The sequence below is a fragment of the Heterocephalus glaber genome, unplaced genomic scaffold (assembly GCF_053883595.1).
Source record: "Heterocephalus glaber isolate CG9 unplaced genomic scaffold, H.glaber_assembly_v1.0 deba00001454, whole genome shotgun sequence".
NCBI classification, from domain to species: Eukaryota; Metazoa; Chordata; class Mammalia; order Rodentia; family Bathyergidae; genus Heterocephalus; species Heterocephalus glaber.
The window spans coordinates 14,860,502-14,876,592 of NW_028258303.1; the positions used below are offsets into that span (position 1 = coordinate 14,860,502).

At 34.6% G+C, this 16,091-nt stretch overlaps 2 protein-coding genes across 7 annotated transcripts in view; one reads left to right on the forward strand and one right to left on the reverse strand.

The window, feature by feature from the left end:
• Paqr3 (progestin and adipoQ receptor family member 3) overlaps nucleotides 1-16,091 on the reverse strand; it is a 183,184-nt gene that overhangs the window by 136,168 nt on the left and 30,925 nt on the right. The window contains exon 8 of one of the 5 annotated variants that reach the window (XR_205396.3): nucleotides 9,074-14,452. The exons of the other annotated variants lie outside the window; for them this stretch is intronic. The gene's annotated coding sequence lies outside the window, so the exon portion shown is untranslated. Of the gene's footprint in view, nucleotides 1-9,073; nucleotides 14,453-16,091 lie in introns of those variants that run through there. 5 annotated transcript variants of the gene reach the window in all.
• The window catches only part of Bmp2k (BMP2 inducible kinase), a 126,851-nt gene that overhangs the window by 103,740 nt on the left and 7,020 nt on the right, over nucleotides 1-16,091 (forward strand). The gene's annotated exons all lie outside the window — the stretch shown is intronic.

Consider the following 16,091-nt stretch of genomic DNA (forward strand, 5'->3'; position numbering starts at 1 on the left):
GCCTTTTATATTTACATCTGAGGAATTCCTCTAAATTTATATTACACACATTTTAAATTGCAAATAGTGTCATATTGTTTCTTGGTTGTGGTATATTTTTATTTCTCTGAGGATACTTTAGTTTGGCACATTTTTGTCGTGATTTTTCTTTTCTTGTGTACTCTTTTCAGTGTAAGAATTTTAACAAATGAATAGCAATCCATTGTTTCCCAGACAAGGTAGCAATTAGACTAAGCCTTGAAGGATGTAAAAAATTGCTTAGCTGATGTAGTGTTGCTTAGGTGTGAGAAACACCTTAACCTGATAGAGATCACTGCCTGTGAGGTGTGATGGGGCCTTGGAGGAGATGAGTCTGTGGTAGTGCCTAGTCTTAGATACCTTCTTGAATTTCTTGGGCACACTCTGACCATGATGTATTTTCTTAAAATACATTGCTGGTTTTCCTTTTTAAAAGGACTTTTAATTCATGAAAGATACTGGCCTTTGGTTTTTTTCTTCTGATGCTTTTGTGAGGTTTTATTTCAGAGTTATACTGAATTGGGAAATATTAATTCCAAATTCTGCAAAAGTTTAGTATATGATTTGTATTTTTTTTCTTCCTTAAACATTTAGTAGAATTCACCTGTGAAGCAAACTGAGATTATTGAGAATTTTCTTTGTGGAAAGATTTTTGAACACATTTTCTTTAATTGATGCTCAATTTTTTTCCAGTGTAATTTTATTTTTGTTTGTTTGTTTTGTTTTTTTGAGACAGAGTTTTGCTATGTAGTTCAGGCGTGACCTTGAACTCACTTATGTAGCTTAGGCTGGCCTTGAAATCTTGGTGATCCTCCTGTCTCAGCCTCCCTGCTGGGATTACCAGTGTGTATCGCTCTGCCTGCTGTTTAGTGTAAACTTTGAAATTTAAATTTTTAAGGAATTTTTCCATTTCATCACAGGTACTGGATTTTATTGACATAAATGGTATTCTCATGATATTCGAGTATTTTTCTTTTCAAGTGGGAAGAAGATCAAGGAGTGACTATTAGGGAAGAAGAAGGAAAGAGAAGAGGGCAAAAGGGAGGGTGGATATGATCAAAGCAGGACAGATACACACATGCATGGAAATGTCGCAGTGAAACTCATTAGTTTATACAACTAGTATGTGTTAATGATTATAATAAAAATAATTAAAACATGGAAGATCTGTCCAGATATTCCTTCTTTTATTCCTAATAATAGTAATTTGTATTTTTTCCTTTTGATTAGATTAGACTTGGTAAGGGTAGATGAAGTATATTAGTCACTTAAAATAACCAAATTTTGACCGTATTTATCTGTTCTTTTAGTCTGTCTAGCTTTTTTCAAACTAGGTTGAAATACTTGATTTACACTGATATTTTTTAAGTTTAGGTTTTTTAAAATTATAAGTACCGTTATAGTGGGAGCTCACGTACTGTGATATGCTGTGTTTATCATTCAATTTAAAGTATCTTTGTTTCTTGAAAGTTCTGAAAAGTATTTTCATTAAAGGTTGAAGTCCCAGGGAGTTTAGAATGGAGTTTTGAAAATATTAGAAGTTGAAGATTCCATTGAAGTAAATGTTACTAGAAGGAATAAAAGATCTGATACTCTTTAAAAAAATAATACTAAAAACGTATTAAAAAGTAAAAATAAGACATGGTTGGAAAAACTGAGTAAATGGATCTGTAGATGAATTAAATGATGCCAACATGTGGATGTATTCCAGATCTGGTTTTTTTGTTTTGTTTTGTTTTTGTTTTTGGTTTTGGTTTTTTTTTTTGGAGACACTAGGGATTGAACCCACGGTTTTTATGAGCCCTATCCTTAAACCTTTTTTTACTTTTAGATAGGGCTTCCCTACAGCATTAAGTTACTCAGGCTTGGTAACTGGGTAACTTGAATTGGGATCCCCCTGCCTCAGTCTCCTAGAATTCTGCTAATCAATTACAGGTGTGTGTCACCACATCTGGCTCCTGATCTTTTAAAAAATAATATCTAGTGCTCGCTTCAGCAGCACATATACTAAAAATAATATCTAACACTGTTAGAAAATGTTGTGAAGCAAAAAGCCATAATAGTATTGTCAAATATGCTCTAATTTTTATATGAATAGTTTAGTTGAATACTCTTATGAATCCATAGCCTCATTTTTGGGGGCGGGGGGTACTGGGGATCGTACCCAGGACCTTGTGCTTGACAGGCAGGCTCAGTGCCACTGAACTAAATCCCTGGCTATAACCTAATTTTTTTTTTTGCAATCAAGATTATAAATGCCATTTATTTTTTTTCATGACTATTGATGTTGATTGCCAGAGACTCCTGCAGTAAGTCTCTAGATGCACTTGCCCAGTGTGCAGTGCAGGCCTGAGAAAAAAATACACTAAGAGACAGAACTAAGAGAAACTGGGGTGCCAGGATGACCAGTGTCGGTGTAACTGACAAAGGCTCTGGACAGTCTCAGTCACTGACTTTTATTGGCAATCACTTGGAGTAAAGGTGACCTGCGGTTTCTATGGAAATTAATGTAAACAAGGCTCATAAAGGACAAGAAAAAGCATTCTCAAATTAGGAACAGAACAGACAAAATATATGATTGTAATTAGAACACTGTCCTTCTAGTCAGAAGGTTTTAGTTGTGGGAACGGAATTTGGGTGAGTTACTCTGACCTCAGCACATAGGTTTCGGCTAGACTCAATTCTATAAACAAGCTAATTGTGGGGTTAACTCTTCAAAGCCTGCTTTGGACATAATCAATATTATGGTCCTCTGCACCTGATGTCACTACCCAAGATAAAATATTGGGCCTGATGAGCCAATGATCAGACTGTTAAACTTCAACAGTTTTCAATGCAAATGCCTACACTCTGTTAAAATAGTTGAAAGATGAATATTAAAAAACAGGAATTAAAAATAATATTTAATTTTACTATTTAAAAATTATCCAGCAATGAGTACATTCAATCTAAGTTCCATTCTCACTAGCTACACAAATGACTTACCTCCTCTGAATATCAGTTTCCTGATCTATAAAATAGGGGCGATAATAGTATATAATACTAGACCAATAGAGTTCTTAATGACTAATAAGAAAAATGAAGCATGAAAAATATCTAGCATTGGGCTGGGGATTTAGCTCAGTGGTGCCACGCCTGCCTGGCAAGAGAAAGGTCCTGAGTTTGATCCCTAGTACTGGAAAAAAAAAATTTAGCATTGGTTTCTCAAGAAATATTGTTTTGCAATGATTTGTGTGTATGTAGCTGAATGCAGTGCAGTGAGATCCTGATGCTCTTAAGGCCATTACATTAAATTTTCAGGCTGGTGAAAATGCCTACTTTTCATCAATCAAGTATGCCTACTTGATTTTTCAATTATATAGTCATTTCCAGGGGTTGTTAAATCTCTAACATTTGTTTACACTGTATTTGATCATATTACGTCTTTGTTCCTAGTTTTGCAAATTCAACAGTTGTTTGAAGTATTTTAAATTTTATTAAATATCTTATACAAGAGTATTTAACATACACCTATTTTTAGAGAGGGATTTTCTAGCATATATGCTTCCAAAACAGATTTATTGCTAGATTGGCTTACAGAATGATACACTACTGTAGTGCTGTGCTCTCACTGTAGTATTTGAAAATGCTCATTGATTTGGAATGCTTAATCTTAGACTTTTGATCTTTCTCTAAGATATACTATTTTAAATATATTGTTTTGAGGAAAATTTCTAAGTGAGTTAGTGAAAATACCATTTGGTGTAGATAGCTTAAAATATGGAATGAAATTAAAATGCTTATGTTTTGCTGATGGCATTATAAATTAGTACAACTATTTTAGGAAAACAGTTTAAGACTAAAATGTTTTAAAATTATTTTACATTATTTCTGGGAACTCTTTGGGGAGATAGCATAAAATTTGGGGAAAATGCAACTGTTAAATATGTTTAATACAACATTAATTGTAGGAAAAAAATTTAAAGCATCCAAAATATCCAGTATTAGGCAAATGATCAAATTATGGCCTATTTAGTAATGAAATTTAATGCAGCTTATTTTTTTAAATGATAGCAATGAAGATTATATTCCAGTGTACAAAAGTGTCTAAGAGTTGAAATAAACATTTTAATTAAAATATATAAAAGAAAAATCTAAGCATTTATTGTAACAAAAAGCCGTATCATGAAACTTTGAATAATATACTAAAAAACACCAATAATCACATCATCCTATTAGCACAGCTGTAGTCACTTAACTACAGGTATGTGATTTAAGAAATATAAGGTAATTTTGTCACTACGTAAATATCATAGGAGTGTTGAGACACAAACTAATATGGCTCAGAGGTAGCTAAGCTGTAGAATCTTATGGGGACTCCTTTATGTATTTGCTGCATTACTGACTGAAATGTTATGGAGTACATGATTGTATTTGATCTGTTTACTTTCATTTTATTGGCAGATCTTAATTTTATACTTAATAATTCGGGTAAAAGAATTTGATTTTCTTTCCACTTAGTAGAGTACCTTGTTTTCATAGCATTTTTACACTGCTAAGTGCTCAGTTGCTCCATACAGAGAACTTCTGTTTTAATTTGCATTTTCATTAGCGGCTCTTCTTCTACCTTCTAAGTATGTAGCTTTGGGTTAGTATGCGTGTAGTCTCAGAAGTTAGTTAATTCAGGAACTGTTACTGGTTTATGGTTTCATTTAAAAATTTAAGAGGATTATAATAAAGACTGAAGTTTCTACCTCTCAAAGGCTTAGCATTTATTTAGGTAATTCTAAGAGTTTAGAAGCATGAAACTATATGCAATTAAGAATTGAAGGTGTCATGATAGCTACATATACTAGGTAGGAGCACGAAGGAAACAGTTTCCTTACTCTAGCTATTTTGGGATTGGGAAATGAGGACAACTTCATAGAAAAGATGTTACAGTATTTATGTTAAGTCTTAAGGATGAACACTCATGAATGAACTTTCAGGAAAGATAAGGGAAGGTATTCAGAGTGGAGCAAATAGTTGTGAGCAAAGCCAGATGAGTGAACTTGCAGGAAAGATAAGGGAAGGCATTCAGAGTAGAGCAAATAGTTGTGAGCAAAGCCAGAGACAATTCAGTATGGTCCAGATGTTCGATGATGGTGGAATTAGTTGAGGGGGAAAAGTACAGAGGTCAGAAGGGGCTATGCTACAGAGACACTGAAGGCAATGGAGTAATGGTGGTGGTGGTGGGGTGCATTAGAATTTTATTAGTAGGCATTGAGGCATAAGGGACTGACATTCTAAAAGTAATCTTGGCCAGAGAGCAGATAAGTGGTAGGTAGGAAACCACTGTGGAAAGTTAACCACTTAACACTTTACCCTGAGCATCTCTTGAGCAGGTGTCATTTCAACCAGTTGATTCTTGTATTGAATAAATTTGATAAAAATTTTTTTTATATTTCTTTTATCTTATAAAAATTAACAAAAATGCATTTGGTCATCCTGTACTTAATTGAATTGGTAAGTGGTTAAGAGGGCTGAAAAGAGAATTTGGGGTAATCCTAAGAGTAATCCTAGAGACAAGACAGAGGAGATGGAGGAAAACAAAGACATATAGACGAGAAGTAGAAGAGAGCTGACTAAAGGGGAAAATAATGAATCATACTTTGTGAAATGTTCATGAAGTAAGGTGATTGGAAATATAGTAGTACCTTGGTTCACAATCTCAATTCTTTCCACAATTCTGGTCGCAAACCAACTGGATGAGAACTGAATAAAATTTCCCCTCAAGGTCAACATTGAAATTAACTATTGAATTTGATTTGGGTCTCATCCAGCTTGGTTTGCAACCAGAATTGTGGCAAGAATCAAGTTCATGAACTGAGGTACCACTGTAATCTATTAGACTTAGCATTTAGCAATTATTTGATGTATGTAAGAATAATGTAGTTAGAATCATAATTCCAATGGATTGAGAAATGAAAAGGTATAAAAAAATTGAGATATCATTGGTGGTTATTCTTTGCAGGTGCCAGCTGTACTATGAATAGAGAAAGGTAGGCAAAGATTAGGAAAGGGATTTTATTGTATAATGTGAGGGTAGGTGTTAATATATAGAGAGAAAGTCTAAAAGAGAAGGAATAAAAAAGTGTTCTTAAGAAAAAGAGACAAAGAAACCCTCCCCAATCAAAAACGCAAAGCAAAAACAGCAGTGTACTAGAAGATACAAAGTCAGTAGCGTAGACAGAAGAATAAGTGCCTAGCAAGATCTCAGAATTTCTCTTCTCGACACTAGACACAGATATACTTGAGTGTGTGACAGGAAATTAAGGAGAATTAATGCTCAGCGGCTCCAGTTTTTCCTGTGAAGCATATGGTTTCCTGAAACAGATGAAGTGGCAGTAGGTCAGTGGCTTGAGAAGTTGAACAGTTTGGGCTGTGTAAGTATGGGAGAGGTTCTCAGGAACCAACCTAGCTTGCTGGTGGTTGGCTTACAGTGGTGTCAAATGTAATGAATCTATTGATTGTTGCGTTGGTTTAGTAGAGAAGACAGCAAATATTATAAAATTGTGTGAGATTAACAGGAGAGATGTGGAAAAAAAGGGTACTGGTAAGACCGAAGTTGAAGTCATATATGGAATGAGATCAGGCTGCGTGGAGAAGATTGTGAGGCCATTGGGGATGATCAGCACCTGGATAGACAGCCAAAGGACCTGTTACAGATGAATGATTATGGGATGAGTGGAAGATCTGGATACATCAGAGGTTATGAACAGAGACACATTTCTAAGTGGCTTATGTTCCACTTAAAAGTTGAAGTGTTTGGAATTAAGGATAATCCAGTAATTTGGTGTCTGAGCCATAACATTTTATATTGAAGTTTCCCTAATGAATGAAGGCTTGTGATCACATGTGAGCAAGAAGAAAAGGAGCAGTCCTATGCCTTGCTGAACATCAGAGAGAAAGAGTACTCATATGAAAGTTAGAAAAGAATGATATAGAAGTAGTAGGAGACAGAATATCAGAACCTGCTGAGCAAGGGGATTTTAAATGATCACCATTTGAAAGAGCCATGTAGGAAGTGAAATGTGGCAAAGGCATGATTTTCAAGTAATTTAAATAGTTTAATCAGTGTTCGGTGACATATATGTAGAATTCTCTCTCTAATGTTCCCAACTCAAAGATCCAAGGAGACGATGCTTTCTACAGTGGAAGAGAAAACAGGAGAAGCCTGTGACACTGGTGTGGAAAGATAGCAGGGAGGATGGTGGTTGGCAGGGAGGAAAGAAGTGTTAAAGGAGTTGATCACAGAATCTGATGTTTGGACTCAGTATTCAAATTAAGAAAAGATTTTTCCAGAAGAAAAATAGGAGAAAAGATGTTCTATGCCATTGGAACAGCACGAGTACATGGTCTGGTATTTTCCAGGAAGCCAGGGGCATGGTTGCTCTTTATGTCCCTAGCCCTGGGGGTCCTGTTTCTCTTCTAATCTTTCTTATCCCTTCTAATTGCATATTTTCTTTTTTCTCTTCAGGAGCTAGCCATTGCTTTGTTGGCCACATAGAATCATCTTTCTGATTTGTTTGCTGCCTGAGCTTGTAACATCACTTTCGGACTTTTAGGAATATTAGCTGAAGATAGCATTTATATAGACCATGTTTTAAAATAAATCTAGTTTTTCTTCTTAAACATTTCTGTATAGGAAAATTTATATTTTATAAATAACCATTGTGCAAATATCAGTAATTATACCAAGGAAATGTTTGATGATATATACAAATTAATTTCTTATTCTCTACATTGATCTTTTAATTATCATAGAATTATATGTATCTTTTATTTCAGATTGCAAAACAGATGGTAGTAGCATAATTTATTAGAAAAACCATTGACTTTAGTATCACAAAGCCCTGGGATTAAGTCCTAGTTCTGTCACAGATTAACTATCTGATGTTAGGTGTTGCTAAACTTCTAGAGTTTAATACTGGCTAATTGATAGAATTATTGAGAGGACGGAGAAGATGTTAGAAAAGCACATATTGGCTACTATTGTGGCTGCTGTTATTGATAGTATTAATAGTTTTACTGTTCACTACTAACTTCTGACATATTAAGTGTTAAAGATGTGGCAGCTACTGTCTGGGCATGAGTGATATGGCGTTCCAATGATAATAAACTATTATTCTCTTCATTACTGAAGGAAACCTTTAAAATGGAGAATCTAATTGTGAGGCTGATTTTATAACTATTATTCCTATGTTTACTAAAGCATTAACTACCAGTATTCACTATATTATGCCCACTAAAAAAACTGTATCAAAAGCATGGTATTTATTCTCTGTCTGGAAACCCATACTTTATCCTTATTCCCAGGGCATGGTTGTACACTTGAGTTTGTATACCAACACAGAATGCAGGGTTGCATGAATTGTAGTATAGTGTGCACTCCCCACTTTAATAAAACACCCACGACCTCAGAAACATAAAGGTATCATGAAATTCTAGAATTATATTTGAAGGGTTTTGTTGGCATGTAGACCACATTGATTAAGCTGTATTTCATTTCATTTTTAATTTGGTTTAGGCTTAATTAGGTTTAGGTTCATATATTGGACCATTTTATAAGCCATAATAAAGTATATAATATATTCCGTTAGATTCTAATATATAATTCTTGAAAATCAAGAAATTTTCTATTTCTCTAATTTCAAGATGTGAGCAGTAAAAAGTATTGAATTCTACTAGAGTAGGAACTGAGGCTAAAGAGAAAGCTAGAGACTTATATAAGGTCACATAGTTCATAACTAGATATCCAGCTTTGATGTGAAACTGTCCTATAAATAGTAGTAAAGTAAATAAAAGCATTAATTTGTTTTGGAGAAAAATCTACAATAATATGAATAACATAATAGAAATATCAGTTTTATGGCATTTTTAATCTGGCTGAGAAAAACCATTCACAACTAGTATCGTGTTTGTTTCTCCCTCCCCCTCCTCCTTATCCCCCCCTCATTTTCCCCTCCCCTTCCCTCCCCCCCTCTCTCCCTCTCCCCCTTTCTCCCTTTCTCCCCTCTCTCATTTTTTTTTTTTTTTTTTTTTTGAGACAGGGTCTTGCTATATAGTTCAGGCTGGCCTTGAACTCACTGTGTAGCCCAGGCTGGTCTCAGACTTGCTATTATCCTCCTGCCTCAGCCGCCTGAGGGCTGGGATTATATGTATGCACCACCACACTCAGCTACTGTAGTTCTTTTACTTAAACCCTGTCACTTGGGTTGTCCTTAGAGAAATAGTACAGATCACTAATCCTTGGGCTGAACATGGTAAATTTCTGGGAAATGATGGTAGGCAGTATGCTACCAATTCAACATAAGTCTTAAAGTTTTACACCCTCTCTTCTACTCTAGATGATGAGGCAACAGAAGGCATATAATTACACAGCAGTTTCAAACCATTTATCCTCTATGATCTGATAGCAAAGAAAATAACATCAAAATAAAATTTCCTTGACACTGAAAGCTTCTTAGATGATTAAAAGTGCACCACCTGTTTTATAACTAAAAAAACAACTGCCCTTTAAATGGAAACCTGATTTTTAAGTGATGGTGATGGGAATAGTGTGATGCAAACACATTCCTCTTCGTATATTTGATATTTTCTAAATATCTTGAATTCTTTGGTATATTTATGAAAGCTCATTTAAGAATACATATTTTACTATATTTATTTAAAATAGTGTGGCATTAATAAGGATCTCATGCCTTTTATGAAGTATTTGTTTAAAAGAATACTTCAACATATATAAAAATCTAGCCAAAGAAATGTCATCTTAGGCATTGATTACACATTTGGCTTTTGAGTTGGAGGCTTGTTTTGCATTGTGTAAGACTATGATATCTTTGAAGTCTGAACATCTAGAAACCGCCATTTATGAAAACTAACAAACATAGAATGGGCAAATTCATGTTCTTAGATTCATTTGGCAGATTCATACGCTTGTGTCCATTTGGTGAGGTACACTTGTTTTTCAGACTGCCTAATTGTTTTTACCTTGGGCACATATTTTCCAGATAACTAGAATCAGGATTAGCATGTGGGTTTCTGATGCGTAAGTTAACACAACTGTTTCACAGCTGTTAAAGTGAGTGATAACGTTTCTTGAAGTCTTATACTATCTTTTTTGAATGCCATTCAATACTTTGCTGAATGAATTCATTATTAAAGTATACTTCTGTAATGTAATTTCTCACCTCTCTCCTCCTCACCTATTTAATTATCTTTCAATAAATAAGATAATTATTTAATGTTCACTCTTTCACTTAAGTTTCGCTATTGTTTTTACTTTATAGATGAGGAAACTAAGGCTTATTGGAATATTTATCTTTCATGGATTTTGTAAAGTTAAATATTCTTTTCTTTCTGATAAAAGCTTACAATATTTTTAGAATTTAACTCTTCTACAAACTATAAAATACTCTTAATAAAAGGTACTTAGAAGGTTTAACAAAATACTGTTTGACGAAATGGAAACAATAACAGTACTTACCCTATTAGTTATTTTTTTTTTAACTTTTCAGGGTTTCCCCCTTTCCTGCTTCTCTAGTATTGGGGATTGAACCCAGGGTCTGAGCTTTACCCAACACTTTTATTATTTTGAGATGGGGTCTTGCTACGTTACTGAGTTGTCTGGGCTGGTCTCCAATTTGTGATTCTCTTGCCTCAGTGTCCACAAGTTCTGGCATTAACACACGTGTCACCATCCCTGGCTTTAGGCATGGTTTTGTAAAGAGGATACAAAAGAAATACAAGTCTGTGATTGTATTTTGTTTTGTTTTGTTTTTGGTACCGGGGATCAAACTCAGGACCTTGCGCTTGCAAGGCAGGTGCCGGAACCACTGAGCTAAATCCCCAGCACCCTGTGATTGTATTTTGTATGGCCTGATGATAAACTCTGTTGAATTTTTGCTAGGTGATAATCTTATTGGTAAATTTTTTTTTGGTACCAGGGATTGAACTCAGGTCCTTGCACTTGTGCGGCAGGCGCTGGAACCACTGAGCTAAATCCCCGGCCCTTAAGAGAGGCATTCCTTTTTTATTGGTACCGGGGATCGAACTCGGGTCCTTACGCTTTCGAGGCAGGCCAGGGAACCACTGAGCTAAATCCCCGGCCCTCTTATTGGTAACTTTTTTCTTTTCTAATTGATTTTTTTTTGTTAGTACGTTTGCAGTACATAATGATTACGTTCATCCTGAGGAGCTGGTACATGTACATAACACATCTTAATTCTTTTTACTGGTAGTTTAATTGTAGAGTTTATAGGTAAGATTCTGAAGCTAGTATCATCATCAAGAGAATCACTCTGACCTTGATATAAGCAATAAACTTGGGTATATTTCAAATTCCTTCTGTATAATGAAGTGAGATGGGATTAAATCTCTAAAAGTCCCTTTGTGTGTTTTGCAAGACTTAGTTGACTGGATGCTATGAAACAGCATTAATGTTACCACAGTTAAAATTGGAAAGAAAGAAGAAAAGGCCAAGAACTAAGTTTGGGTAACAGTGGATATCTTTAAAATGATAAGAAGTAATGACAATGATCTGACATGAGAAATGAGGGAAACTTTTGAAGATGTGGTTAATAAAATAGAAGAAGAAAAAAAAAAGCTTTAGGAAAGATCATAGCTGAGCGGGGTATGGTGGCACACTCCTGTAATTGCAGCACTCCAGAGACTGAGACAGGTTTATTGCCATGAGTTCGAGGCCAGCCTGGGCTACATAGGGAGACCCTGTCTCCAAAACAAACGAAACAAACAACAACAGCAACAAAAGATCATAGCAAACCTTACAGAATATTTTCACCCTAATGTAGGAGCCTAAAAGGGGGAATTCAGAGGAATTTGTTGAAAAACCCATGGCACTACACTTGTGCACTTGACAGTATTACTTCCTAAATACTCTGATTCATTTCTTAGTAGTATATAGTTAGGTGCTGGTATAAATTATTATAATTTTGTTAAGTACCTACAACATATCAGCACTGTTTTACACACTTCTTACATATTTTCACTTCAATCCCTGTTAGTAAGTTTGTGAGGCAGGTACCACTATTCTTCCTACTTTGTAGGTGAAAAAAATTGAGATACTAATGTATGATTCCAAATAACACAGGTCATCAAAGAACACTTGTATTTAACATCCTCTGCAGTTAAAAGGAAGTATGTTTGACAGTTTACAAATGGTATCATTTTAGTTTAGTAAATTCTTGTTATTTTACTGAGATTACTGAATTGCAGATTTCTGAATAATCAGAATATTCAGTTACTAGTTTTGAATGACCATCTTGTAATTATATATATGAGGTATGTAAAGCAATGAGAATAATTTTAATCAGTGATAATTTCAGTCAGTCTTCTTGACATTTGTTTCAGTGATACTTCTCTTAGTAGTTTAAATTGAAATTTTGGTAGTTTATAAGGTATGCAAGAGGATTTAAGACTTCATAGTTGCACATTTCTATTCTAAGTAATTTGCTCAAATCTGCATTATGTTAGTCATTCGCCTTATTCTCAGGCTTGGATCTGAATGATCAAATCAAACCTCAAAAATGAGGATTTGCTCTTATTTTAAATAGTGGAATGTGGTAGAAATGAATTCAAAGAATACTGTATTAGCTGTTGATTCTTGCATTCTGGTTTATGTGCTTTTGATAAGTTGATGCATACTCTCTGGAGAGAGTCTCAGTTCGTGAAGTAGCTTAGAGCATTATTATTTATATGATCTGTGAAGTTTCAGTTGTGAAAGTCTGATTTTATAAGTCAAGGTTTTGAAAGTAAATTGATAATTGAACCCACTATATCAAATCTTTGAAAATGTTTGTTTGTATTTAAAAGTAGAAAAAAGTATTCTTAGTACCTAAGATATCTGAAAATTTTATCCATACTTTTAACATATATATTAATATATTCACTATTTTAAATTTTTTTCACTGAAAATCTTAATGCCGTGTTTTGACTAATGGTCTACTTGTTTGTTCTTATTTGGGGAACAGGGGTTGAAGTAATAGCTCTTAATTGATTAACCCTTTTTGCTAAGATTTGAGTGTAAATACTAGCCAATCATAGATTTTAGCATGTCATTTGTTTATTAATTGCATAAGTAACTAAACTTGCTTCAGTGTCACTGATTAAAATGCATCTTGCTAAGATACTCAGAAAAGATGAAATTTTTATACTTCCAAGGCACAAAACATAGAATATTCTGAATAGAATTAATTCTATCAAAGCATCATTCCACAATATTTAAGGAGAAGTACCCTACATAGAGTCAAACATGAAAATGTTGGTTAGTGTATGAAATTTTAGTGTTTACCAAAATTAATAGAGGAAAAAATACAACTGACATAACCTAGATATTTTTTGATGCTATAAATACAGGTTCCGAGTGTATTCTGAGTTATAATAGCTCTCTTCCCACCTGCTTACAAAACAGCCATTTTTATGTCAGTAATACAAATCTCAACAAATATGGAGATTATTAGGATTTAGGATATATTGAATTATGAAGGAACATATTTAGGCTTCACTTTTGGGAAATTAACTTTAGCAGTGAGATAATCCTGATTAAATTTCATAGTAAATCAAATGTGTATTATTTAATATAACAACTGTGCAGAGACAATCTGTCTCCAGAAGCAGTAATGGGAATATTGGGATTTTGTTTTTTAAATTACATGAATATGTTTAGGCAAAGAAATGGATTATAAAAGTTCATGGTATTTTTAGCCAGAGGTCACATTTTAAAGTATGGTAAGATTGTACATTGTAACCAACTTTATAAAGTGTAATACTTACTTTGACAGGCTTTTGTGCTTATTGTATAAGACTAAAGGGCTTAAAATACAGTTGGGCCCTCTGCATCTTTGGGTTCAACCATGTATCAAAATATATATATATATATATTTTTTGGTACTGGGGATTGAACTTGGGACCTTGCGCTTGTGAGGCAGGCAGCGGAACCACTGAGCTAAATCCCTGGCCCTCAAAAAATATTTTTAAAAAATGGTGTCTGAACAAACTTTTTTGTCATTCCCTATACAATACAGTATATGGATTCCATTTGTTTCCTATGTTGGGATTCCATCATGTTGCTCAGCTCCTCTATTTTTTTATCTGTGTCCTCTCTAGATTTATTAATCATGTCTTACACTATGGGCACAATTTCTTCTGTTATCTGAGAAATTATTTCTGATTTCATTTTTTCCAGATCCTCTTGTTGCCAGTTCAGGGAGTCCAGGTGGTTGAGTATCAGAGTGTTCCATCTTGTTTCCCTTTGGGGTTGTTGTAGGTGATCTGGAAGTCTGGTTTTGAGGCTTGTTTACATGTCTTCTCATTTCGATGGGGGTGGAGGGGTAGGGGGGTGGAGCTGTGGCTCACCTCCTCTGTGCTGGGAGCAGTGCTACGGTGGCCCAGAAGCCTATAATACAGTATAACAATGATTTACATAGCATTTACATTGCATTTAGGTATTGTAAGTTATTTAGAGATGATTTAAGGTGTACAGCAGGATGCAGCAGGGTATATGTAAATAACTGTGCCATATGGTGGGGGACTTGAACATCAGAGGATTTTGGTAGGGGAGGTGTATGTGCTATAACAGTCCCAGTCAGATACTGAGGCATGACTATTTTGAAACCACTTTTATTTTTATATAATTCTAATTTCATTTTCAGTAACTCTAATTTTACAATGAAGAGTGAATGATTAAGTAGACTGCTGCTACTACAGAATGTGTAACCTGTCTCGATTGTTGTAAAATGGCAGCTAGGAACGAACTGCTTTTCCTCAGCAGAAGGTGTTAGATCTGACTGCAGTCACTTACACTGTGCTTCCATGTGCTAACCGCATATGTTGCTGGTAGTATTTTCAGAGTGCCTCATTGCTGCTCTTGACTATGATAGCTAATGAAGTGGAACTTTGGAGAAGTAGAAAATCATTTAAACTTCATTGTTTCATTCATTTTGGGGTTGTGAGAATATGGAGAAAGGAATTTGGATATTTTTTTCTTGCTTTGGCTTTATAAAGGGGAGACAGTAATAAACCAGTCTGTTTATACCAACCAGTTGCCCATACTCCTTGGGGTTGTAATTTGAAACCACGAAGATGGCATACATAGATCAGTCTATTTTCTCTTGCTCTTTCTGAAAAGTCTTTTTCCATTTCTTACACTTTCTCAATTACAGCTATTTAAAAATCATCGATGTAATTTCCAGAATCAAAAATGTACCCTTGTATGGTGGGTGGATATACATTTGTTGGTCTCCTTTTGGTCTGTTCTAAAGTGGACCTAAATTCATCTTGAATTAGCCATAGAATTGCTCCCTTCCCTTCCTTTCTTCCCAAGTCTGTCTTCTCATTTAGATTCACCTTCAACCATTGAGCCCAGAAAAGTTACTAGACTGAGCATGGTGTATCAAACAGGTGAATTTGGGTCTTTCCTGGAGATGATAAGGGCAGAGTCTGGCACAGTCTTAAGTCCTTTCTTCACAATAATATTATGAAGTAAAATCTATTATTAGCCCATTCCTGTGCATGAGGAAACAGGAGAGTAGACGTGTTCTTGGCAATATTATTAGGTTATTTTTTGCTGCCTTAATTATCCACAATAAGGGAATAATAATAAATGGGTTATATGAAAGTGACACCTAAAAGGGAGGGTTTTCTCTTTCATGAGTCATGGTTCTATTTTAAATCCAGGAAACTAGAAACAAACTAGAAGTTCTAGTGATAATACTTAAAAGTTATGCATATGGTATTTTATTATGCTTCTATCAGAATAATGGACTATGTTTGTATCTGCAAAGATGGATTAAAAATGATAAGTAAAAAATCCTATAAATTTATATCTATATTGGCAATTACAAATATAGTTCTGTGTGTCACTTTACAACAGAGAAGTTTTTCTGTATTAAAGCAGTAGAGAATCTGACAGGGCAGTCGGGATGACAAGTAGAAAGCTTCAGATGTCTTCTGCAAAGCAATGATTGCCAGTTGGGTAACAGAAACAGCGTATTTTAGGAAGGCTGGAATTGAAATGTAAGAAGAACAAAAAGAAG